This window comes from Podarcis tiliguerta (assembly GCF_965153285.1).
Source record: "Podarcis tiliguerta genome assembly, chromosome: 7".
In the NCBI taxonomy this organism is placed as follows: Eukaryota; Metazoa; Chordata; class Lepidosauria; order Squamata; family Lacertidae; genus Podarcis; species Podarcis tiliguerta.
In genome coordinates, this window is record NC_139540.1 from 66,271,052 (window position 1) to 66,297,245 (window position 26,194).

Genomic DNA, 26,194 nt, shown 5'->3' on the forward strand with positions numbered 1-26,194 from the left:
CAGCCCACCACTGGGCATTTAATGTAAACACCTCAGGAGGAATCATATCTTCACCAGGAGCTTTGCCATTTTTGAGTGTTTTAATTAGCTGTAAACATTCTAATTCGGTAACAGGATCCCAGCCCATTAATAGATCATTTTTAAGAGAAGGGAACTGGCTCGGTTTAGCAATGTTTGGAGCTGTATATAGCCGGGAGAAATGTTTTATGGTATTTTGTGTAAAGGCATGGACCTCACAAATTTAATAATAAACAATCTAAATATTCTCATGAGTATAACTAAACAGCTTCTCCTTTGTGCTGGTGGAACTTTGGGGGGCTAGGTGCAACCATTTTGGTCATGGGATTTTGCATTACTCCCTGAAATTATAGTTCAGCATCTTCTGTCTGACCCTCCGCTGCCAGCATTCTTGTTAGCAGATAGGCTAGGACATATCTATGAAGGATAAAAGCCAGGAGACATAGCGTTGTACTGCTTGAGTGCACATGCACACACACATCAGGCCCCTGCAATATACAGGCCCTCTTTTACCCACTCACACCCTATTATAACGACAGGTATTTCACTAGTAAATTAATAAAAGCCACATTACTGTCAAAATCTCTGAATCTCTCTCTTAAAAAAATTACATTGTAGCAAGAGTGGAGGTAGTGAGCCAGAATAAAATATATATGACAGCTTTAATAGAGTTGAGGCTGCCATGAATATACGTACGTTGATTATTCCTCACACCAAAACACAGTGAAAATAAAATGCAGATACTGTCTAGTGCTCTAGGTTATAATTTAGGATAATGTACAGCATATAAAGCTATGCTTATATATACAACACAGACCACCCTAGAGGATTCTGTAATATATGGCACGATAATTTCTTTTAAAACCACACAAGTTTCTAACTTTTATGTTAGCATATATTGTGTGTGTGTGTACACACACATATACACACACATGGGATGTGAGTGTGTGTTGCTGGTTTGTTTTTTTTTAAAAAAATGTTTAGGCATATAGCAATTTGGAGTTTAGTTTCTGACTGTATTGTCCCCCCCCCCCAGCAACAGCAGATAGTAATGTACTTCTGATAGCTTTTCTAAAGAAATGTTTTATGCATGCAGGGGAAAGGAAGCCCAAATAAAGATTTCAGAAGCAGATTGCAAGTGGGGTTGAGTTAGAAACTGCTGTGTGCTCTAGGTGCCACTGATGTACAATATGGCATTGCAGGTTACTGATGGGCACTTATATCTGTATCTAGGGAGCGGGTGGCACTGTGGTCTAAACCACTGAGCCTCTTGGTCTTGTGGATCAGAAGGTTGGTGGTTCGAATCCCTGTGACAGGGTGAGCTCCTGTTGCTCTGTCCCATCTCCTGCCAACCTAGCAGTTCGAAAGAACGCTGCTGCAAGTAGATAAGTAGGTACCATTGTGGTGGGAAGGTAAATGGCGTTTCCATGCATTCTGGCTTCCATCATGGTGGACCGGTGCACCTGAAGCAGTTTAGTCATGCTGGCCACATGACTCAGAAAGCTGTCTGTGGACAAACTCCCTTTGCCTGAAAGCTAGATGAGTGCCGCAACCCCAGTCACCTTTGACTGGACTTAACCATCCAGGGGTCCTTTCCCTTACCTTTTACCTTTATTGCACTAATAATATCTAATATTATCTAATAAATAATATATAATAAATAATAAATATAATAAATTTAATTTAATTATATAATTTAAAATATATAATAAACAATAAATATAATAAATAAATAAATAAATAAATATCTAATAAAATAATTAAGCAGGTGCCCCTTTTTCTCTTTTTATAAGTGGCTCAATCCAGCGGCACTATGCTTGGAATGCGCTCTTTGCTTCTACAGCAATCCCACAGCTGTGTCTGTTGGGAGTGTACCCAACAAAGACAGGGAATGAGCTGGTGGAGATTCTGGATGAAATGGACCCAACTCATAAAAAGGAGAAAGAACCCCACAGCTGCTAACTTTGTTGGGATGATATCAGTTTATTAGACCAGCCTGTTGATGTAAAGGGAAAAAAAATTACAAGCCTAACTATCTATTTGATGGTAAATCCTATTGAATTCAGTGGGGCTTACTTTCAGGTAAGCGGGTTGCAGCCTAAGAGTGCAATCCTATACATGGGTACTGAGAACTAAGTCCCATTGCCTCCAGTGGGACTTTCTTCCTGGTGTAAGTGTGTTAATGCTTATGGCCCAAAAGCTGATTTGGGTCACATGTTGGGCATAGCACAGATAAACACAGATGCTGCAGTACCAGCACAGCTGGTCTTTCAGGTACATCATTAAAGCCCTTCACTAGTTCAACCTAAAGTGAATTATAGCAGAATCTGACAGGACCCTGACACTGACGCCGCCATCTATCTTAACTAGAAATTGTGGTGCTTGTGACTGATCTGTTCCTTGATTCTGGCCAATATTCCAGAACACCCTGAGTAAAATTCTAAGATACTTCATTGCAGGATGTACACTAGACTTGGCAGGTCAGAAGTCACTCTGGAAGTAAACACTCTGTGTTTCTATCTATATGCATGGATATACAGTGGTACCTTGGGTTAAGTACTTAATTCGTTCCGGAGGTCCGTTCTTAACCTGAAACTGTTCTTAACCTGAAGCACCACTTTAGCTAATGGGGCCTCCCGCTGCCGCTGCACGATTTCTGTTCTCATCCTGAAGCAAAGTTCTTAACACAAGGTACTATTTCTGAGTTAGCGGAGTCTATAACCTGAAGCGTATGTAACCTGAAGCGTATGTAACCCGAGGTACCACTGTAACTGCTCCTATTTATTTAATAAAATTCATATACCACTTGATTGTTGAAACAAACCTCAAAGTGGTTTAAAAAAGGATAAAACAATAACTTTATCACTAAACAATTCACAACAATCATTTAATACATACAGAAAGTTATAACTGCAGTAGAAGAGAATAAAGCAAATTAAAACTCACAAAAGTTTCCAAACATCTGGGTGTTAAAATTTACTGCATACCATGCATTTAAAGCACATGGCTTCCACCAAAGAATCTTGTTAGTTAGTAGGGTGCTGGGAATTATAGCTCTGTGATAGGTAAACTATAGTTTCCAGGAGTTTTGGGGAGAGGTCATTTACTTTAAATGTAAAGCAATGTGTGAAGCCCAAATTCTCTTGGCTTCTGAAGATGCACGCTGCTTATTTCAAAGAGCAAAGACATTTATTTTATTTATGAAATTTATATACCACCCTTCACCCGCAGGTCTCAGGATGGTTCACAGGATAAAATCACAATATAAAAACACAGAATGCATAATCAAAATAAACAACCGAATAACACCCCCTCCAAAAAGAACCCCACATTTAAAAGGGCATTGGATGACAATTCAACCAAAGGCCTGCTTAAAGTGGAACATTATTGCCTGATGCCTAAAGCTGTACAGTGGTACCCCGCAAGACGAATGCCTCGGAAGACGAAAAACTCGCAAGACGAAAGAGTTTTTCGTTTTCTGAGGTGCTTCGCAAGACGGATTTCCCTAAGGGCTTGCTTTGCTAGACGAATCGGCCCTGCCTCTCGTGTCATGGCGATGCGCACTGCACGTACGCACGCTCACTTCCCCGCTCCTCCGGCTCCCTCCCACCTTCCCGCTGACGGTTGGTGCCTCGCGCCGCTGCCCACCCCCCTCGCGCGCTCCCCTCAGAGAGCCGTTGCCGCCAGTGCCTCTCTCTCCCTCTCTCCCTCAGGTGAAGAGGATGGTGGCGGTTCCGCTGAGTCGCGCTCCTGAGCCCCGCTGCCCTCCAGCAGCCGCGTTGCACAGTGGCCACAACGCGCGGGTGAGTCTGAGGTACCGGCTGCGGCAGCTGTCCTGCTTCTCCCCGCCCCTCCCCGCCGTTGTCAGTGTTTAAATGCAGTGGTGCTTCGCAAGACGAAAAAACTCGTAGAATGAAAAAACTCGTGGAACGAATTAATTTCGTCTTGCGAGGCACCACTGTATAATAAAGACACCCATCCATCCAGGAGCAGGTGTTGGTTTTCCTGTTACATGGAAGGAAATGCTTCTCCCTGCCTACTGACACAAGTCTCACCTCTGGCACTGCTTAAACCTTGGGATGGTTTTAGGAAAAGGTTATAGAAATTATTGGAGGATCAGACTACCAGTGACTACCAGCCACTGTCAGAGGCTGTGTGCCTCTAAATATGAGTTGCTGGGAATCGCAGGCGAGGACGGTAGTGTTCCACCTGGGTCCTGCTTGCAAGTTTCCAATAGGTAACTGGTTGGTCCATGTGAAAACAGGATGCCTAAGTCCACGTTCATGACTTTGCTCCACCAAGCTTCAGAAAAGGTGGCTTCTGAAGTGTAGGTGGGTTCCCATGAGGCAAGACACAGTGATAACAGCAAGAACATTTATCAAACTAACAGAACTGGACAGCAGGGGCAAAGCAACTAATTATATACATTTCTGAAGGCTTAGGCCACTCCCACTCCCAACGTGATTGGCTGTCTAAACTTCCAAGCTGTGAATCATGACTCAGAGTTTAAGGGCCAATGGCAGAGGCCCAAATCCTGAAATGTTCTGTGATTGGCTATCATGTATCGAATCAGAACACAGGGGCTCAGAATCCTTAGTCCAGACTCAAGCTCAGGCAAACACAGACCACTAAATACATAACAGCTTTCCCCCATTTTCTTTATGGGTTGTATCCAACTCAGTCATACTCTCAATGAAATAAATGGACTTAAGCTATTCATGACTCACTTAACTCCATTCCTTTCAGTTAGTCTACAATGAATATGAGTTAGGTGGATTCAACCCTTTGCTTCAAGTGGAAGCCATGTTTATACAGCTAGTGCCTTCCCTCTTTTAAACGCCAATCTCCACTACAAGAGCTGTAGTACATCACATAATACCCTTTTTCTTTTTTAGGATCAGCTGACTATCATAGAAGAGTAAGCTGGCCTTGTTCTCTGACTTCCTCTATGCCATTATGACTCAAACAGCATTAAAACTTGAAAGCCTCATTCTTACCTTAGTCATTTGCGAGAGCAAGAAAGACCTGTCAATTACCTTGTTACTTTAGCAGATGATATAATCATACCTGCTCTGAAAAAAGTCCCAAAGCTGTTTTCACCTCCATTGTATACCATTGCTGCTCTATGTGAATAGCACCCTTATCTTAGGCTGAATTAATGTCTCTGTGTTACTCACATAAATGGCTTGGTGTGCTCTCCCAAGTCCACATTCCCAGCAAGTTTGCACTCCTGTCTTAGTGGCATCTATGCTGGCTTGGTCATGTACACAGAATGGAAGATGGCAGGATCCCCAAGGATGTGCTCTATGGGGAGCTAACCCACTGATGTCTGCAAACATGACAACGTCCACCCACCATGTAAGAATCCCTTGCAGACGACCTCAGTGCCTGGAGACAGACAGGCCATGCATCCATAGCAGTGACCAGAGGAGGAACGACCACTGGGAGGAGCGCAGAGAGAAGAAACGTCATGGTGCATCTTCAGCAGCACAACCAGACACCTTCATCCACCCCATCTTCAACAAAATATGTCTCTCCCTTATCGGTCTCTACAGCCACAGCAGGCGCTGTAACTCTCCAATGGTTTGACCTTACTCCTGAAGGCACATTCCTGCATTGTCTCCCAAGACAGAGGGATGCCGACAAGTCAGATATAAATATTTATTGCAATATGACAAAGTATAAATATGTAATGTAAAAATAAAGGGGGGGGGGGCTCTTCCATGCCACTTTTGAAAATTGGCTCGACATGTTGCTAAGCGAAACTTCCGCTTTGAGTCAAATATCCTTCTAACACTTCTTGAAGTGTTCCTGCCGCTGAATCCGTGGAAATTTAAATCCATGCAAAACTGAGTAAATAACAAAGAGCATGCTGAGTAATTTTAAAATTTAGAGGCTATGGGAGAAGATGAAAGAAACATTATTTTGCTATTACTGTTTGAACAAGAGAATTTTGTGTGCTTCGAGCTATTTACACATTCCCCTACAATGAAAACTTTGTGTTTATATATAACGGAGGGGCTTATCTCTTCAATATACTTCACCCGCCTTCCTGCAGGATTGAAATGGAGAAAGGGTTACAGGTTATTCAAATGACAGAGCTCAGGAAACAATAGAGAAGAGAACGAAGACACAACTGTTTTAGCCCTTCATAGGTTTCCAGTAGCGCAGTATGTTTTCCACTATCCTCCCCACCCCCTCTTTCTACTCTGACTGCCTCTCCTTAATATCTGTGCAGGAAAAAAAGAAGTGGCGCGTCTTGCTCATGATGATAAAAACTTTGCTGTGGCTTTTCTATGCAGGGAACCAGTAGGAAGTATTCGTTCTTTCGAAAGCAGGAGCAAGCTTGGTGGCTTTTGCTTTTTTTAATTATTATTAAAGCCCAATCGACAGGAGCTAAAATGCTACAGGGGGAAATCATCATCATTAACATTTCATCTTAACCTTTACTTACCTGTTCCTGTCATTTTTTTTTAACAGCCATTTTCACACACCCTTCACTTTATTAACTTTTTGATTTGGAGAGTCGGTAGAAATTACAGGATGAAAATGTATCATTATTCATGCCGCAGAACTTTTCCGACAAAGCTAACAGAAGCGGGCTGCCTCTTCTGTGCTTTTGTTCTGTGTGAATAAGATGGAATTGAGGTCATTGTTGTCTCTACCCCTCGAATACCCTCCTCCCCTCCCCAGTGGGTTTCAAAATACTAAAATAAAGCCACAAATGACGGTTAGCCCCAAGGAACCATAAAACAAATGCATACATATATAAAAATGGCTAACAATAGAAGGAATTTATGTTGTCGTAAAATATAACTTATGTTACTGAAATGTCATGGAGCCAACAATGGAGAAAAGCTTTCAAAGCCCCATGTCCGCAGGCAAGAATATCGCTAGACACCTGCATGAAGGTGGCGAAGCAATCATATTATCTTGAATGGTTAACGCTCCCGATCAAAGTTCAGAGATGAATGCTGATTCTTATGTGGCCAAAAGGGCAGCATCGATGCCAAGAAGCAACGGGCCTAGCGGAATCTCAAGGTTTGCAGAAATACAAAGCATCTGTGGAGGAGGACCTTTTCGGATTGAGCATGTTCAGTGGCCACAGAATGCTGACAGATTGTTGGAGAGGTAAATGGAAAACTGGGCAATTGGAGCAAATGGAATGGAGTGTTGTAGTGGAAAGGATTGCTGACTGACTGGCAAGAGGAAAACAGGAGCACTTCACACTGCAATGTTTTGTTGTTGTTCCCATTTGCTCCACCCTATTTCCTACTAGGGACGCCGGTGGCGCTGTGGTCTAAACCACAGATTGGAAGGTCGGTGGTTCGAATCCCCACAACGGGGTGAGCTCCCGTTGATCGGTCCCTGCTCCTGCCAACCTAGCAGTCCGAAAGCATGTCAAAGTGCAAGTAGATAAATAAGTACTGCTCCGATGGGAAGGTAAACGGCGTTTCCGTGCGCTGCTCTGGTTCGCCAGAAGTGGCGTAGTCATGCTGGCCACATGACCCGGAAGCTGTACACCAGCTCCCTGGGCCAATAAAGCGAGATGAGCGCCGCAACCCCAGAGTTGGCCACGACTAGACCTAATGGTCAGGGGTCCCTTTACATTTACCTTTATTTCCTACTAATCAGTGGTCTGATTTAGGCATCCCGACAGCAATAATACTTTAAAATACTTTAAATACTTTAAAAAATACTTGGCAGTTCTTTGAATCATAGAATCGTAGAGCTGCAAGGGACCTTGAGGGTTATGTAGTCCAAACCCCTAGGATGGAGGCATCTCAACTAAATCAACCTCTGCTTACAAACCTCCAAGGAAGGAGAATCCACCACTTCTTGTGGAAGTCTCTTTCGCTGTCCAACTGCTTTTATTGTCAGAAAGTTCTTCCTGGTGCTTAGCTGCAATCTCTTTTCTATAGCAAAGTTATTTGTTAGGTACGAAGCAAGCAATCTGAATTGTGGGTTAAACCACAGAGCCTAGGACTTGCTGATCAGAAGGTTGGTGGTTTGAATCCCCGCAATGGGGTGAGCTCCCATTGCTCGGTCCCTGCTCCTGCCAACCTAGCAGTTCGAAAGCACGAAGTGCAAGTAGATAAATAGGCACCGCTCCAGCGGGAAGGTAAATAGCATTTCCGTGCGCTGCTCTGGTTTGCCAGAAGCGGCTTAGTCATGCTGGCCACATGACCCAGAAGATGTACGCCGGCTCCCTCGGCCAATAAAGCGAGGTGAGTGCTGCAACCCCAGAGTCGGTCACGACTGGCCCTAATGGTCAGGGGTCCCTTTACATTTTAAGCAAGCAATCTGAATAAAAAACATTGCTAAAAACAGTAACCTGAGGGAAATGGGGGGGGGGGAAGTCACCTATTACAACATAGAACCAGAGAATTAGGAAGTCTTCCACAAGTCACCTTTAAAAACCTGGCAAGAGATAACAATGGAAAGTGACAATTGCTATGCAGAGAAACTCCCATTAACCTGAATGGCCTGGGGGGACATCTAGAGCATTTGGATAATTAGGTCACTTTAAATAGAAAGGACTATTAGAAGAGGCTGACTATGTTCACACAAACAGTGTGAAAACAAACAAGAATGTAATTAGATAAACCTAGTTGAAGCGATCTTGAAAGGCTCGGAAATGATGTGCTGGGAACTTATCTAAAAATGGATGCTCAGCGAAGGCTGCATTCGCAGTCATACTTACTTGAAAGAAAGGGCTTGTGCTCAGGTGAGGTTTGACAGAAAATAAAATAAAATAAAATAAAATAATAAAATAAAATAGAATAATAAAATAAAATGCTGTGCTGTGCTGTTGTTTAAGAAAAGCATTTTTTTAAAGGAAATACTGTCCAAAAAACAAAACACCTTTCCTTGTGACTGATTTTACTTAATGCATTTCTAATCTATCATTTATCATAACGTCCCGAGGCAGGTTACTAAGAGACTTAAAATCCAATGACGCTTAACTCAAAGGTAATTTAAGTACATGACTAGGCATAGGACAGGAGCCTCCGTGATGTGGCAAGACACAAATGCAGGCCACTTATACTCAGATTGCCAGAGTGTACAGTTTTAATTTTCCTAAAACAAAATTTCTTGGCTGATAATGACTGGCGTGTTTGCTGTTCTTCACGCCCGCTGTTGAAACATTTCCAGGCCTCTTTCACTGCACCTGTTGTGAAGAGAATTGGCTTCAGTCCAATGACTCAGACTGTACGGGAGATTATAGGTACACACATATATGCAGGTAATAATAACAACAAAGGTAACAGATTGACTGTGTATAACATTTTCATACTGCAGCTGACAGGTTTGTGTGTGAGCAGAAGGAAGTTGTGTCCTTTCCATGGATATTAGGCAGACATGTTTAAAATGCAGCAAAGGACACAGGGAATTGGGCGCAAGGCAGGGTGGGCCCTGCCAGGGAAGAAGGGGCGAGCGAAGATCTATATCATGGGAAAAGGGGGGATAAAGATCTACAGCCCCTGTGGATCTTGCCACCCGAGGCAGTTGCTTCACTTTGCCTCATGGGTGGGCCGGCCCTGATGGAAGATATGAACAAGGCTGCATTTGCCCTGTGGTACAATTTTGCAGGTTAAAATAAATTGCACACGCCATGCATGGATACATAAAGTTTGCCTAGCTGATTATAAATGAAATATTGGATTTTCTTGGAATTAAAAATGCTGGGACAATTTTGCTGGTGAAGGCAAATAAACGAAAGGGGTTCTGGAGAATTAGGACAGCATGAAGTCATGAATTAAGCTCCTCTAGAAGGGATAGGGGACCACGCAGAACAAATGCGCTCTTTATTCCTGCGCAGTGGAAGCCTCTTCCACAGTCCCTGTTCTGACCTTTCCGAGGAGACTGTTCGCACATTTATGATTTATTTCTGCAACCATGTGGACTAGAAGAGTATTCTTCCTTTAAAGAGGGAAGGAAGAGATCCCTGCGATGCCAAATTCTTTTCCCATACCAGGTTCAAGATACCCCATCTTTGGTTCGGAATATCAACCTCTCACAAGACTGGAAATGAATAAATACATTGTTTTCTTTATTTTACATTGGTCCCACAGGCGTTTTGGGGAGGGGAATTTGGTAGCTTGTACTAACATTGGCACAATGCACAGCAGAGCAGAGCAGCGATTGCCCACAGCTTGTACTTTTTGTACTCCTTCTAAGACAAATGGGCAGTGATTTTCCTTGGAATACTCCGTTTGCAGATTTGCTGCAGTGATTCTTACATGCCCTCAATACAAAGAGAAGAATGGGGGGTATTATAAAGAGAGAGAATGAAGGCAATCAGTGAAAGCATGAATTATGTTGCACAAGAGCACCACAAGTTCCACCAATTGCTAGTGAAACATATTTCTTTACACAAAGTAAAGCGACAGGGCACACAGCGCTGTGTAATTTAAAAGTTTGGTCTAGACACAATTGGCACACATAGCTTAACTATTCACAACCTAAATACCCTGACACACAGTGATTATCTACTTACTGTTAAATTCAAGACAACCACACCTACTTAACTTTGCATGGAGTATACTTGATTTGAACAAGTTCTAGGAGAAATTGAGCTCCTGGATTGCTAGTAGTTCAAACTGTTCTATTATACTGGTGCATTTTCAGACACAAGCCCTATTGGACTAAACAGACAGAAGACAGTGGTCCATTGTCCTACGGCCAGTGAGAGTCCAAACAGAGGCATAAATAAAAACAGCATTTCCAAATTGTTTCTTCACGTTTGTTTCTGGACTTAGGCTGACTACACATATCACTTGCAGTATCCAAACAGCGTATTGGGCATCTATCCAAAACAGAGGTTCCCAAATTTATTTGGCCCACTGCCCCCTTTTCAGAAAAGAAAATTGCTCAGAGGTCCCCTGGAAACCATTGATCAGTTATATCTGGCATTTTGTGTGTTATTTGAAAAATAAAGTAACCATGATGACTTTAACTCTATGTTACATCAGTAAGCATAAACAACAGATGAAACCTGTATGAACAGTTTTTCAAAAGTCTCTTCTTTCTTTATGCTTCCACCAACCTGCCCCCAACCCCTCCAATGACACCTGAGTCTACTACTGCCCCCCTGGATCGTTCCAGTGCCCCCCCCCCGGGGCGGTATCACCCACTTTGGAAAACACTGGTCTAAAAGAAATAGGGAAAATATAGCTACCTGGATGATGTTTGAATGATTCTCGAGAAAAGCTGGGAAGGTTGGTCTCTCAGAGAGCTGTGAAGTTTAGGGTTAATAAAATGCCTAAAATGTTTAAGTTTGACCTTTTGCTGCACTCATAGTCACCAATATTTCTTCAACCCTCTCCTTCTCTTCCTTTCTTCCTAACAATGTAATCCTGGGCTGGATGTCGACACATCAGTTAAACGCGTTGTAAACTTCATAAAGGGAAAGCCCATTGGCAAAAGGCAGGACTCCACAGCACCATCTGGTGTCACAGTGTTATAATGCATATAAAGCATTTTTTTCTCTACCAATGTGGCTGAGTCCCTAAACACAGGAAGGTGATGCAAGCTACACCAGCTTAAGTTAAGCCAACGTGAAGTAGGTCCATTCAGGAAGCTCTGGGAAGGGCAAATGGTGAAGGGAAGGTTAAGGGTGGCAGGAGAGGTTATGTTGTTTATTAATATCCTTCCTAACTTGTGCTAGCAAGTTCCTTTTCTTAGCAGAGTTACATTCCCCTTTTTACATGCACAGCAGATAGCTGGTTGCAGGTTCGTGTGAGCCTCTCATTATTATACAAGTCAGTCTGTCTCAGATTGAATTGTACGTTCCTGGTAAGTTGCCTTGAATCCCTCTTAAAAGAATAAAGACACCACAATCGGATTCAAAATCAGTAAAAGAAGTTCAATCACAGTTGGATTCCTGAAGGTAGACTTAGTTACAAATACGTACATGTGGATCTACCCCATGTGGGGGAATAATCCCAGTGCTTCTGCTAGCTGAGAGCTAGCAGAGCAGTCCTAGTTAAAAGCTGGTCAAACGAAGAAGGAAGTCAAAAAGAAGGAAGGGTGCTGCGTTACCTGGACAGGTTAGGTCATACCCACCTTCTATCACATGCAAAAGGAACGATGCTCCAGCCAGGAGGAACAGGAAGTTTCGACTGGCTGGACCAAACATTCCCTCGCATGTCCCCTCTAGCATTACAAGGAATGTTGAACTTGACTGCCTCTCATGGATCACATCCCACAAATGGAAGACAAGCCCTCAAACCACAGAACCATCTCAGCCAACATCCCTACCTGTTGGCACCAGGTGTGTACAAACTGCAAGGTTGCACAGAGATAGCTCACGAGAAGCAACTCGGAAATACTGGTCCAGGGATGCAAACAAACAGGGGACAGAGCACAGATGGCATCCCAAGCAGGGCTCAGCATGGCAATCCAATCAGCACACATTGAACATCACATTCCCCAGGCACGCACCACTTGCTCCACCAACCACACAGCCACAAACAAGGCATGCAGAACACTATAGCTCACCTTGTGCCACACACCACACCCACATTGTGCAACTTGCAAGCATGTCAAACATACACAGGGGTTGCTCCTGTCACCTCCAAAGAAAACCACGCAGCACAGATGTCCAGGGTTGTAAAGACTGCAGAGAGAATAATTGGGTGCACTCTTCCCACTTTGGATCAAATCTATGCTTCCAGGTGTCATAAGAAAACTGCAGAGATAGTGCTCACCCCGGAAATGATCTCTTTCAGCTTCTGCCTTCAGGAAGAAGGTACAGGGTTATAAAGACTATGACTAGCCGCCTGAGAAACAGTTCTTATCCAAATGTGATTTTGGTTTTAAACGCAGTGTAAGGTAGTCTCTGTGGAAGTATATTGTATTTCATTATGGGGTATCAGAGTTTTTAGGGGGTTAACCAGGCTGGGATAGCTGGGATAGCAGGTTTGTTGGTTTTTGAATGTCTGATGTAGATTTTTTCAGTTTCGTTGTTCTGTATGAGACAATGACAATAAAGATTATTGTATTGTATTGGGTAGCTGCAAAAGGACTGCTCCTGGGGGTTTCTAGGAGCTGTGGTCCACAGACAGTGGCGAGAGCTACTGCAGGCTGACCTCCAGGGGTGTAAATATGGGCTCCACCCCTGGGCTCAGCATGGCAATCCAATCAGCACACATTGAACATCACATTCCCCAGGCATGCTGTCACCCCTGAATAAATGAGAGCTAGAGCTGACAGTTGTGAAAGTTTGGTCTTTTATTGAGCACACTTTGAAATGAGGCTCCCCTCTGGTTAAGGGGTGATTGAAAGGTCTCAGTCACAGGGTGGCCTCTCTGCATTAGGGGGATCCATGGTGGCCATAGAAATTTGTTGCGTTGTGGCCAGGGAACAAAAGAGGGGGTGACATGTTAGTACCACAGAACTGTCAACAGAGCTGCTTGTTTGTCTTAAATGTTCCACTGCAAACTTCAGTGCTTTTGAAACTGGTGACCACAAAAGCACATCTTGGCCAAACTCATGCTTCAACACCCACAATTATTTTAGTTTGCAGGCATCAGATTGTAGACAGGGACTAATAAGACAGCTGAATGTGTTCCTGTTTGCCCCTTCCCCTTGACACTCATAATATACTATGTACAGTGGCATTTTAAAATGCTTACGGTACATTCCTATGCAGATATTTACTTGGGCATGAGTGCTGTTAGTTTCATTGAGGCTTAACTTCTGAGTATACATGCAGAAGATTCACTGTTAACATAAACTGATTTTTCACATGTGAGAATCTGAAAATAGCATGGATGTATATAGATGATACATCTTGCTTTTCTGAAGGGGTGAGACAACCTGCTTTCCTGCTGTCAAAACACAATGAAGATATTTTTTTATTACAGCCTTTCAAGAATCTACATTGACAGCCAAGACTAGAACGTGTCCTTAACAAATACTGGAAGGAAGGCGTCTATGTGCCTCTTTTTTATTTTTAGTTTGCTATTGTTCAAAAGTGTGATCTAGACAAGAGGGCCCATATTTTATCCAAGCCCATCACAATACAGCAACAACAAGGCACTTCAATTACTGCCGCAACAAGCTACCAATCCAACTTTATCAATCCAATTTTTCATCCTCTTTCTCTGACTCGACATTTGTTCTATATGTCAGAGTAATCTCATCAACCTCAGCCCACTTTAGGGTAATCAATCTCAGTTACGATATTCAAACGTAATGAAAAGAGAAAGCTCCCAACACAAAGAGCTAATAGCTACAGTCACAATTCTGGGACATACAGTCACTGCTTTTGCCATCCGCACTGTGCCAGTTCATCAAGCTTAGCCGACCTGGAGATGCGTATAATCCCAAAGAATACTCAGTATCAGCTCTAGCCCACATCAAGAGAACAAGGATGTGAAGATGCTTGGTGGAGCATCTTTGAAGGTGTCCCCTATTTTTATTGAAAGGTAAGCAAGGGTGGCTTTTTCGAGTGCAGTGCTTGGATGCCTTTGGCTACAATCCTGTCTTGCCCTTAAATATCCCAGGTGATCATGGGACGCCACTGAACCTTAGGGCGGAATGAAGCGTTACAACATTTTAGATCATTGTTTCCTTCCTAGAAGTGACATTAATGTAAAATGTAAGTGGCTCTCAGAGAACCACCTCAGGGCAGTACATAAAAACACAGGAGTTTTAAGTGTTGCTAAGGTGAAGCCATCACCATTCGCTGCTAATTGCTGAGAGCTGTACCGCCTTTGGCTTCCTGGTAGCCCTGCAGGATTAGCAAAGTCAACAAAAGGGATGCGTCAAGGTGGAGGACATTGAACGGGGCCCCAGGCACATCCCACTGAACCAATTTATGCGGGTCTCCTGGGGGAAGCAAGGGCTGGTAGGCAGTGAAGTGGAGGAGGGGATCCGAGCTGCACGTAGAATCTGCATGCAGGTAGGATCTGCAGGGGTGAACAGTGGGGAGGAGAGCAGTCTCATGCCTGGCCTCTCTCATCAGGCATTGGGGAGACTGGCATAGTGGATCCAATCTGCATATTAATCCCGGGGGAAAGAGCTGGTCATCAGCCTCTTACAGCAGCTGCCGTCATCAATGGTGACACAAGTCCCCTCCAAGCTCATCCCCTCACCCAGAAGAGATTCTGGGTGGCTGGGTGAGGGGGCCTATCACTGGCTAAGCTGTTGTGGGAATTAGACTTAATTCCCATTTGCAAAGCCCTGGGTCATTTGACCCTTTAGTTCAGGCATAGGCAAACTCGGCCCTCCAGATGTTTTGGGACCACAATTCCCATCATCCCTGACCACTGGTCCTGTTAGCTAAGGATCATGGGAGTTGTAGTCCCAAAACATCTGGAGGGCCAAGTTTGCCTATGCCTGCTTTAGTTCTCTTTTCCTTCCTATAAAAACACTGCTAGAAACTGCCGTTTCAAGAACATACAACTTTTACTTAGGCTGGATCTAGACACATCCAAGAAGTGCTTCAGAAAAATGCATTGTAACCTTTATAATGAGAAATCGTGTTGGCAAAAATGCAACTCCACAGCGCCATCTGATCCCACAGTGTTATATCACATATAAAACGCACATAAAATGCTTTTTCCTTTACTAGTCTGAGTCCTTAGTGTACTTGCAGGTGGCACTGTGGTCTGAGCCTCTTGGGCTTGCCGATTGTAAGGTTGGCAGTTCAAATCCCCGTGATGGGGTGAGCTCCTGTTGCTCTGTTCCAGCTCCTGCCAAACTAGCAGTTCGAAAGCACACCAGTGCAAGTAGATAAATAGGTACCGCTGTGGCGGGAAGGTAAACAGTGTTTCTGTACGTTCTGGCACTCGTCATGGTCCTCCATGCAGCAGTAGCAGTTTAGTCCTGCTGGCCACATGACCTTGAAAACTGTCTGTGTTCAAACACCGGCTCCCTTGGCCTGAAAAGTGAGACAAGTGCTGCAACCTCATAGTCTCCTTTGACTGGATGTAGCCATCCAGGGGTCCTTTATCTTTTTTTTTTTTTTACCTGCTTGCAGTTGCAGATTAAATATACAATGCAGGTGGATGTTTCTTAAGTTGCCAATACGTTTTACATAGATGAGGTAAAGGTAAAGGTATAGGTAAATGACCCCTGGACAGTTAAGTCCAGTCAAAGGTGACTATGGGGTTGCGGAGCTCATCCCGTTTTCAGGCCAAGGGAGCCAGCGTTTGTCCACAGATAGTTCTCTGGGTTATGTGGCCAGCATGACTAAATCGCTTCTGGCACACGGAGGACCGTGACGAGTGCCATGAAACTGTTACAGACTAAATAACATTTACAGACTGACAGATACTCTGACTCTGACGCAGACAGCCGCACAACACAACAGACCTGCTTCTTTAACGGTTAAGACTCACAAGACTGTTAATAACTGAACCAACTGAAATAACAGCCGCAGAATGTATGACATTACAGGATTCTACAGCCCTTTCAATTGTTAACCCTTTACTTATGCATTTTGGATGCTAACATCCCACAGCTCTGCCCCAGCATATGGTCTCTACAGTTATGTCATTGTAGCATATTCTTAAATAAGTCATATGCCCAAAGACTCAGTCAGAGAAAAATTAAGTAAAAACATAAATCATTTTTTTCCTTTGTTAATTAGGGATGTTTCTGCTTACGGATTACGTCAACGATCCTTACAGACAGATAAAAAATAATGCAGGTTAATATATATATATGCTTATATGCATATTAATGGAGAGCATCTACGTTATGTCCTCTCCCTGCCTTGTCTCAAAGGCATCATCTTGCCTTGAATGGTTAGCTGACAGTGGCTGACTGTCTAGGGCAGGCTATGTTTGCAGGACAAGTTGTCACTTTCTAGTCACATGGACAAGAGAACATCCGGGCCTTTTGAGTCTCAGGAAAAGGAGTGCAGAAGTCAAACCCTCCACTCATCCTAATGCAATCAGGACAACAGATTGCCACTCATTAATTGAGAGCTGTGAGTGTCATCTTCCAACAGGCTAATGAAACACCCCCACCCAATGTCAACTATTCTCTATTATAGACTTTCTCCAGTGCCAAATTTACGTATAAGCTAAACAAGCTATAGCTTAGGGCCTCACTCTCTTGGGGGCTCCCAAAAAATTGAAGGGGAAAAGAAACCTATACATTTCTAAAATATAAGGTAAAAAACAAATAAAATAAAACCTACATACAGCAACAGTGTTTTGTGTTGTGTAGGCTCCTATTTGATAAGTGCAAATAGCTTTAGATACCTATTAGGTCCATAAATTACCATATAGCATATATTCAACACAAAAAACAGCGACAATTTGTTGTTGACAAAGGACAGCTGGACATATAAAGGGCCCCATTACCTTCAGTAGCATAGAACCTCATCAAACCTAAATCCGGCCCTGACCTTCTCTGTAATACACAGAGAAGGTCACCTGTCCTCTTTGTTCACCCAGAAATTCCCATTCAGTTGCCAGACTGATTTTGTTTTCTGGGACTTTAAATGGAAATCTGATCTTTCTGCTTTTGCACCCTGTCTTTGCCCAGTTCTGCCCAGTAAAGTTTCTCAAAGGTCTCAGAATTTCAGTTTCACCCATGAGTTTAGATTATATCCTGGCCATGAGAATCTCTTCTCCTGCTCTCTTTGAAATGCTTCTCTTCAGACTAAGATCAGTATTCACCTTCGCTTTTTCACTTTCTTCTCTCCCTCTTGATCAGATCTCGCCTTCCTCTTCTTCTGGGACAGCCTTCGACAACAGACTTGAAATCTACCTTTTATTTTACTTTTATCAATAAAATCCTTTTCTCTGAAAAGCTCTCATCTCGCCTCTTTCCTCTTGGTATGTTGAGCGCTCCCCACTACCAAGACGCCTAGACCAAAGCTGACCCATGCTTTGTTCCTGCTTATTTGGACAAACTTGCTCGTTTCTGTGCCAGCTCTATGAGATTGACAGGATCCTGTCCTCTAGCAGAACAGAGTGATGGGTATAGCAATTACCCTGCAGTCCTTTGTATTCTGGAAGGATATACTCACTGCACATCAAAGCAGGTTTCAGACACATATAGAGCTATATGTTGTCTACGCTCTGGGAACCTCTAGGTTAGATTATTATGATGCGTTATACATTCAGACTTCAGCTGCAGACAGGTTGCTTATTGGGGTAAGACGTTTTCAGCATATAACGCCAATCTTGACTCGGTTGCACTGGCTGTCAATTGGTTTCAGGGTCCAATTAAAAATGCTGGTTTTGATCTATAAAGCCTTAAATAGCTCAGGACTGCAATACCTCAAAAACCACCTCTTCGCATATAAACTGACCCGGACTCTGCAATCATCATCTGAGGCCGTTCTTTATGTGCCTCTTCTGCAAGAGGTCCGAAGGGTGACAATGTAAGAACAGGCCTTTTCTGCAGTGGCACCCCGTTTGTGGAATGCTCTCCCCAGAGAGACTCGCCTGGCACCTTCATTAAACATATTTAGCTGCCAGGTGAAAACGTTCCTCTTCAACCAGGCCTTGGACTGATTAACAATCTGTGTCCTGTTTGTGGGAGTAGGGAGAGTTCTTGGGTTTGTTTTGTTTCATTTCTTGACTTTATTGTGTACCGTATTTTTCGCTCTATAAGACGCACCAGACCACAAGACGCACCTAGTTTTTGGAGGAGGAAAACAAGAAAAAAAATATTCTGAATCTCAGAAGCCAGAACAGCAAGAGGGATCGCTGCGCAGTGAAAGCAGCAATCCCTCTTGCTGTTCTGGCTTCTGGGATAGCTGCGCAGCCTGCATTTGCTCCATAAGACGCACACACATTTCCCCTTACTTTTTAGGAGGGAAAAAGTGAGTCTTATAGAGCAAAAAATATGGTACTTTGCAGTTTTATTCTCTACTTGATGCAGCGAACCACCCTGAGATCTTCGGACGAAGGGTGGTATACGATTTTGATAAATAAAGAAATAAAATACATCCTGAACAACTTTCCTCTTGCTAAGCAGATCCTTTCCATAGGCATGAGTTCTTATTTACATCTGTTCCTCTGGGGCCAATCATTCCGGCAGTGGGAGAGCTGGGAAGCAGAGCTTACTCCATTGTCTTTGCTGTGACAGACCATCTCCATCAGGCCTCCTTTCCCTCAAATGTCACCTCTGGGGCAGCCATCCCTTCAGACTGCCTCAGTGGCAGAGACGGAAAGGAGGGCTTATTTCGCCAGCCTTGCTGAAGGCCCAGCTCCATCAATAAACACACGAGATGTAACCATCTGTGTTCTTAGCTAAATAAGGTATACTATTCATTGTATCCAATTGTAAATTTCAACAGAAGTAACTCATAAAGTTCAACAAACGAACAAAGCAGAAGACCCAGTGGATCAGATCATTCTCTAGTCAGTTCATGCATAAGGTTCATCCGTGTAAAGGTGTCTATTCCACCTATCTGTTCATAAAGTCCAAACAATCCACATGAAAAGTTGTTACAGTTCCACAAAATCCTTTCACAGAGTCTAGACAAGGATTTCCGGAATATTGGCCTTGTTTCGCCATCGTGGGCTTCACCAGTAGTTAAAGCACTAAGTAATGCAAATAAATATAATATCATGATCTCACACATTTTACAGCAAAAATATCAAACAGTAAATAACTGTATATACCATATGTGATATTACAAGACAGTGGATCTTATGGCATAGTAGTAGCTGTGGTAAGCGGCAACTGTTACAAAGTAGGGTTGTATAGACAAGCACAATATTGATTGGGTTACAGTTGTTGGCAATCCACAGATACAGAATATCTTTCTTAAAGTGACCCATATGGCACAGCAAACATAAAACAAACTTAATCCATGTTCAGATGATATGCATGTAAACATTAATACAAACTCATACATTAATGTAAACAATGTTTGGATCTAAAGTACAGTGGTACCTTGGGTTACATACGCTTCAGGTTACATACGCTTCAGGTTACACACTCCACTAACCCAAAAATAGTTCTTCAGGTTAAAAACTTTGCTTCAGGATAAGAACAGAAATCAGGCTCCGGTGGCGCGGCAGCAGTGGGAGGCCCCATTAGCTAAAGTGGTGCTTCAGGTTAAGAACAGTTTCAGGTTAAGAACGGACCTCCGGAACGAATTAAGTACTTAACCCGAGGTACCACTGTAATAGCAATCCATAGATGCACAATTAAGTACTCAAAATAATCCACTTGACCCACAGAGGTGAAACAAACTTAGTCCATGCTTAGGTGTTCTACATGTAAACATTAGAACAAATTGACAAAAAACAGCTCCATCAAGCACCTCCTGCACCTCCTGCCAGCTGGCCATCATTGGAAACAGCTGATAAGAACGGGCCTTTTCTGTGGTGGTTGTCTGAGTTTTGATTTTGATTTTCCTCTTCCCTCCCTGTCCCAATCGTTTTGAACGCCCAGTCTTCCGAACTTCTAATCTTAGCAGAGGAACGACGTGTCTGCCTGAGCTATGGCGAACCTGGTTATTGTGATGAAATGGCGTCCGCTGCTAATGATTGCTGCCATGGTCTCGGCACCATCGCCTCTCTCTGACATCTCTCATCTGAATTGAGCGCGCTGACTGACAGCTCGCACCAGTCAGAGGGACACGGCGCCGAACAGATGCCTCCAAGTCCATGCCCCCACCGTGTTGATGCCAGGACATTGCTTGCAAGACACGTGAAACTGCTGAGGATCCATTACTGAACTTTCACAAAAGTGAGACTTCCTTGGTGGTATAATTAAAAGCAGGTTTTTGTAGCAGTGCATCATTCTGGAGTAGCAGTTGAATAATGACAACGTCTTGTGGAAGCAAGGGTGGGGGAGGGAAACAACCCTGAAAAAACAGCAACAAGAACACTATGAACGGTAACGTATCTTTGGGAAGCATGGGATAATATATACATGCAGTTGCTTTTTGGTTTGCAGTCACATTTTAAAAAATAATTTTGGACATTTTGTTGCTTTGGGGGGATGCAGCAAATAGACTCTCATCACCGTGCCAGGAATCCAAGGCTTTAACATTCAGTACAGTGGTACCTTGGGTTAAGTACTTAATTTGTTCCGGAGGTCTGTTCTTAACCTGAAACTGTTCTTAAACTGAAGCACCATTTTAGCTAATGGGGCCTCCTGCTGCTGCTGTGTCGCTGGAGCACAATTTCTGTTCTCATCCTGAAGCAAAATTCTTAACCCAAGGTACTATTTCTGGGTTAGCGGAGTCTGTAACCTGAAGCGTATGTAACCTGAGGTACCACTGTACTCTGTACCATTCGGATGTCAGTTTCTTCTCCCCAAAATATGCATCCTAAAGCCTGGTTTACCTTACCTAGTTCTGTCCTAAGAGATCTCTTATACTATAGTCCTGAGCATTTGTGTCTTAGATATTTGCCTGCAAAGTTGGAGTAATATTATAGTGTGTGTGTGTCTATGTGTTTCTTCTGGATGCCAACCTCTTAGGTGCTGTCCATTGGTATTTGATAGGTAAGGGGGGGGAAAGGAAGGTATGTTGTGAATAAATATGCATTGCTTGAAAACTATAGATTTTGCTTATGAAGAATTTTACAAGGGAAAAAAATTCAGAGCAAAAGTTGAGTACACAGATACACACAACAGGTGCACATATATGCACACAAATCATTTCTTCTTTCTTACTTTTTTTTTTTTTTTTGCTGAGGATGCCTGACTGACTTTGTAGATTCACCACAGCAGGTTTTTAAATGACTAATGAAAGGAAGGAGGAGAAAAATGTTCAATGGAGATAAAAAATCAACAACAGAGCACTGCAAGATCACTGGGACAAAGCTATTTGTCTCCTGCTATAGATGAAAATATTATCAGTCAAGACTCAGGTAAATAAGTGATATAGTGTAAAACATCTTGTAACTTTTATACGGAGCGAAACAAATCGATGGCACAACAGCTCGTTGTTATTTTGGGAACTGTGCACCATCAAATCCAGTAAAATTATATGGGAAAAGAATCAGCTATTCAGGAAGAAAAAATTGGCAGGCCAACACAATGAAAATGATTCCCTGGTACTATAAATCATATAGTGGGACACACACACACACACACACACGCGCGCGCACACACATTTAAGTAGCATTTACAGTTTCTTAAACGGCTTCTCTCTCTCTCTCTTTCATGTAATTCTCAAAATTTGTTTCCTTCTCCCAAATAATGACGCATCATTGCACTTTCATCTAAACTTTTGCTTATAATCAAGTTCTCAACAAAAACAGTGAAGAGGTGGAAGTCTTGAAGTGAAATCATACTTTCCTTGGTACCATCAGGTATAGTTTCTGAACCGTTTAAGACAAAACTGATCCATTTTCTTCCATTTAAAACAAAATTGATCCATTTTTTTTCAGTCACATAAAACAGAGTGGTATGGATTGTTTAGATTTCATTATTCTGAATACAAGTAAAGGAAAAGCCAGAATCTCACCCCTTAGCACCCATTGGCTCTATCTACTATGTGTGCTTGGCATAATGTCGAGCCACCTAAGGTTCTAACCATTATGATTAGTATTTATTTTTGTCTCAGACAATAATTATTGACCCACTGAAGAAGAGTAAATGTCAACTAGCGTCTGGCCATTATGTTTTTAGGAGAACTCAATTTTAATTGGCAGTGGCTTATAAGAAGTGCTTTCCTTATATACTGATTTATAGTGTTCATTTAATATAATGGAATATTAAAAATCTGTGTTCGTAACTGAATATCTTACCCTAACTCCATTCTTTAGAAGTTTCAAATTCATCTAATGAACCCCATTAGTGGACGTTGTGGGATGATGTGCAGCAGCCAAAATCACAAATGCACGCTTGCTAGACAGTCACAAACTGGGGTAATGGCACCATGGAGTTTCAGAACCTGTATAGAGGGGACTCTGTGATGTCATATCTGCAAACCTGGTGACGGCAGAAAGACAGTGGGTTAATCCTTACCTCTTCCTTCCTTTCACTGCTCAGTCTTTCCCCTACCTGCGATGGGGGAAGATGTTTCTTTGCTCTCCTCCAGAGAGCAATCTCTATCTGATACATGCAATGTTTAAGGATTATTGCCTGCCTGATTTTCATCCCTGTATCTGTTAAATCCTGGCAAGACTTTGAAAAGTGAGTAAACCTTGGGTTTTCTTGTTTACTAAGCAGTCTGAGAGAGGGGAAATATAAATGGGGGAAGATAATCCATATCTGCCTAAAGCATCCTTGGATATCATAATTGTTCTAAAAGGTTATGCAACCTTTTAACTTTGCTGAAGTTGATATTTCCATTCTCACACAAGTGAGAAAGAGGAAGGATAATTACTAAATAATATACCATATTTTTTGCACCATAACACTCACTTTTTTCCTCCTAGAAAGTAAGGGGAAATATCTGTGCATGTTATGTAGGGAATGCCTACGGGTGGCATGCCTACGGATTTTCCTCCTCTAAAAACTACGTGTGTGTTATGGTCGGGTGCGTGTTATAGAGCGAAAAATACGGTATCCTCTCCTACTCCTCTAAATCCACCCAACAGAGGTCCTGTGGAAGGGCTTCTATTTGTGCAATAGGACTACCCCCTTCTCTTCCCTCCCCTCAAAACTGGCTGAGTAAGGGGGGTTCAGAGAGCAGTAAATGGAACAGCACACACGAGGAGGTACATTATTTCATCCAGCAAGTTGTCAATAGTAGAAAACCCATAAATTAGTTTTAAAATGAAGGAAGTTAATGCTGGAAGTGTGCACACAAAGGGGCTTTCCCCACCCTATTTGTCAATTTGTGACTTATTTTTGTTTATAGAACGGCATTCCGTTTCTTTTTTATTTCATTTTCCATGTCACTGCATAGAAACTAATTTCCCCTCTGATAACTTTCTATAAGTATAAGCTTTTATGCTGACTTTCTTCCTCTCAGAAGATGGAGTAAATTCTGGTTTGGGTATTTCACTATCGGTTGCAGTTGTGACATTGAGCCCTCGTGTAATACTCATTTCTAAAGTGTGTTTGTGTGTGGTTTTTTTTAAAAAATAAGAGTAGCATGGCTTCTTAAATAGCTTCTGTTTTACTGAGGTCTTCATCCTTTTAACCTCACTATTTAAAAGTGTCTAGGTTTCTTTTGAAATAGTACAATGAATCCCAGGTTCATGCCTGATATATGGTCTTTACCTTCAAAGTATGAACAAGACACACTCCAACATTTGACGAGAGGAAAAAATAGGCACACTTAATTGAAGAGACATCAATAGTTCTCAAACTTTTTACCTTAACAGAATCCTCAGTATGTCATCTGCTATGTAACCCTTATGCACTCAAGAGGTTTCTGGGACATATTTTAGGGAACATATCATGTTTAAAGCTTCAACTTGCCTAGTTTGAAAACTGTGACCTAGAACACACATTCTCCCACAGCTTAACTTTGCAAGTGTGCTTGTGTGTGTGTTGGGGGGGGGGGAGCTGTTTTTCAAGAAAGCTTCCTCACTGAGAAACCTCTGAGCAGCTTCTGCTGAATGTTAGGGTTCATCCCCAGAACATTTCAACTGTCAAGCATTCAAAGGGTTTGTGTGTGATTCCGTGACAACAGTTTATTACATAGCACCAACTTGGATTCTTTTTCTCGGCTGGAGTATGGAAAGCAGTGAGGCTGTCCACACAAGGGCAATGATGTGTACAGGGATTGCTGTTTCTGTATGTTTGGGCACCTTTGTTGTAAACAAAATTTGCCCTTCTTCCCTAATGGGGTATCCAAGAGCCTGTATAGAGTCCTTAAGTGGGTTCCCTATTGGTAGGAGAAAATAACAACAGAGGCCAACCAGAGAATATTGAGAAGCAAGGCAGCTAGTAAGCCTGATCTTTATTAAAGCTGTTGCAACAGGGTGCTCCCCTCACACACAGGACGAGGCAGGAGGACCCAAAACAAAGGTGTGCCTGCCCTTATATAGACATTTTAAATTCCCTGCTGTGGAGCTCAAGACCACCCCTCCATACATCATACATACATCACAGAAGGGGTGTAACCCAAGACCACCCCCACAAACATCATACCTACATCACAGAAAAGGTGGTCTACAACAGAAATTTGAATGTTGTTGTTTTTCCTGTCTGCCAGGTTATCTGATAATGCTTTATCTGATTGCCTTTCCTGGTAGTCTGGCCATTCCTTTGAAATGGTGATTTCCCAATTCCTGAGACAATGGGAAGGTTCCCTCTCCCTTCTTGCAGAGAAACATTTGGTCAGTTTGGGAGTCGAAATGGTTTCAGGACTGTATTCCTGTGCTGCTCCAGACATGTGGTTTATATATTTATGTACGTGTTTGCCTGGTACATTTATGAACATTTATTACATATCTAAGACCTTAAAATTCTTATATCACCTTCATACAAACATGAGCACTTTCAATTCCATGCCTCTGAAATCTATCTTAATGTTTCCCATCTACACCAGTGGGTGATGTTTGCTGCAGTGCCTTTACACTGTGTACTGTTATCCTCTCCCCTCAGAAATTCGCTGCCCACCAAATTTCCAGAAACCTGAGGTCTAGTTTGGGCATGCATGAAGATATTTGTTTATCTGTGTGCATGCAACTCCCCCCCCCAAAAAAAATTACGCACACATTTTTCCATCTATCAGATTTGCACCGAAGAGTTGTCAAATTAATAATATATAACAAATGTGTGTCACTTCAAGAAGTTAGGAAATCTAAAGTCATTGTAAGCATACACAAACATTTATCTACTTGTGCATGTGCATCTTTAAAAAGTATTATTATTATTATTATTATTATTATTATTGACATTCAAGGTTTTTTTGTATACCAGATTTGCGCAAAAGAACAGTCAAAGACAAAAAAGGTTTGTTGTTTGAAGCTAAATAAGGATTTGGAGTCGCTTGCATTTCCTTTCCCACCTTCTGTAGCTTTCAGTTATCTAATTATCGGTCCATTATCTAAACTGGGAATTGCTGGTGTAGAACACCTTGGTGCTAAGTGTTAGTAGCTCCTATAGATCCCCTCAGAAATCTAGAATGTTAGAAGACTGATATTCCTGCTCAGTTCCCATTTGCAGTGGCTCAACCTTATCCATATTGTTGGAGTGGGTTCAATGGATTGCTACTCTCCTCACAAATTAAAAATAAACTTTTACTTTTAAGTCTTTGTAAAATCCACTTTATAGAAATCCAAGTGCCATTTAAATTACACATTTCCAGCAATATATTGAAAATGTATAAAAATCC

At 42.5% G+C, this 26,194-nt stretch overlaps 2 long non-coding RNA genes across 2 annotated transcripts; one reads left to right on the forward strand and one right to left on the reverse strand.

The window, feature by feature from the left end:
* Positions 1–257: 257 nt before the first annotated feature.
* LOC310681695 lies at positions 258–13,122 on the reverse strand. The gene is made up of 3 exons (XR_014513520.1): positions 11,201–13,122; positions 4,445–10,667; positions 258–1,224 (listed from the first exon to the last, which is right to left on the reverse strand). It is a non-coding gene; the product is annotated as an uncharacterized lncRNA (long non-coding RNA).
* Positions 13,123–16,463: 3,341 nt separating this feature from the next.
* On the forward strand, positions 16,464–20,128 carry LOC310681696. Its single transcript, XR_014513521.1, has 3 exons — positions 16,464–16,584; positions 18,970–19,380; positions 19,440–20,128. It is a non-coding gene; the product is annotated as an uncharacterized lncRNA (long non-coding RNA).
* The last annotated feature ends 6,066 nt before the right edge of the window (positions 20,129–26,194 follow it).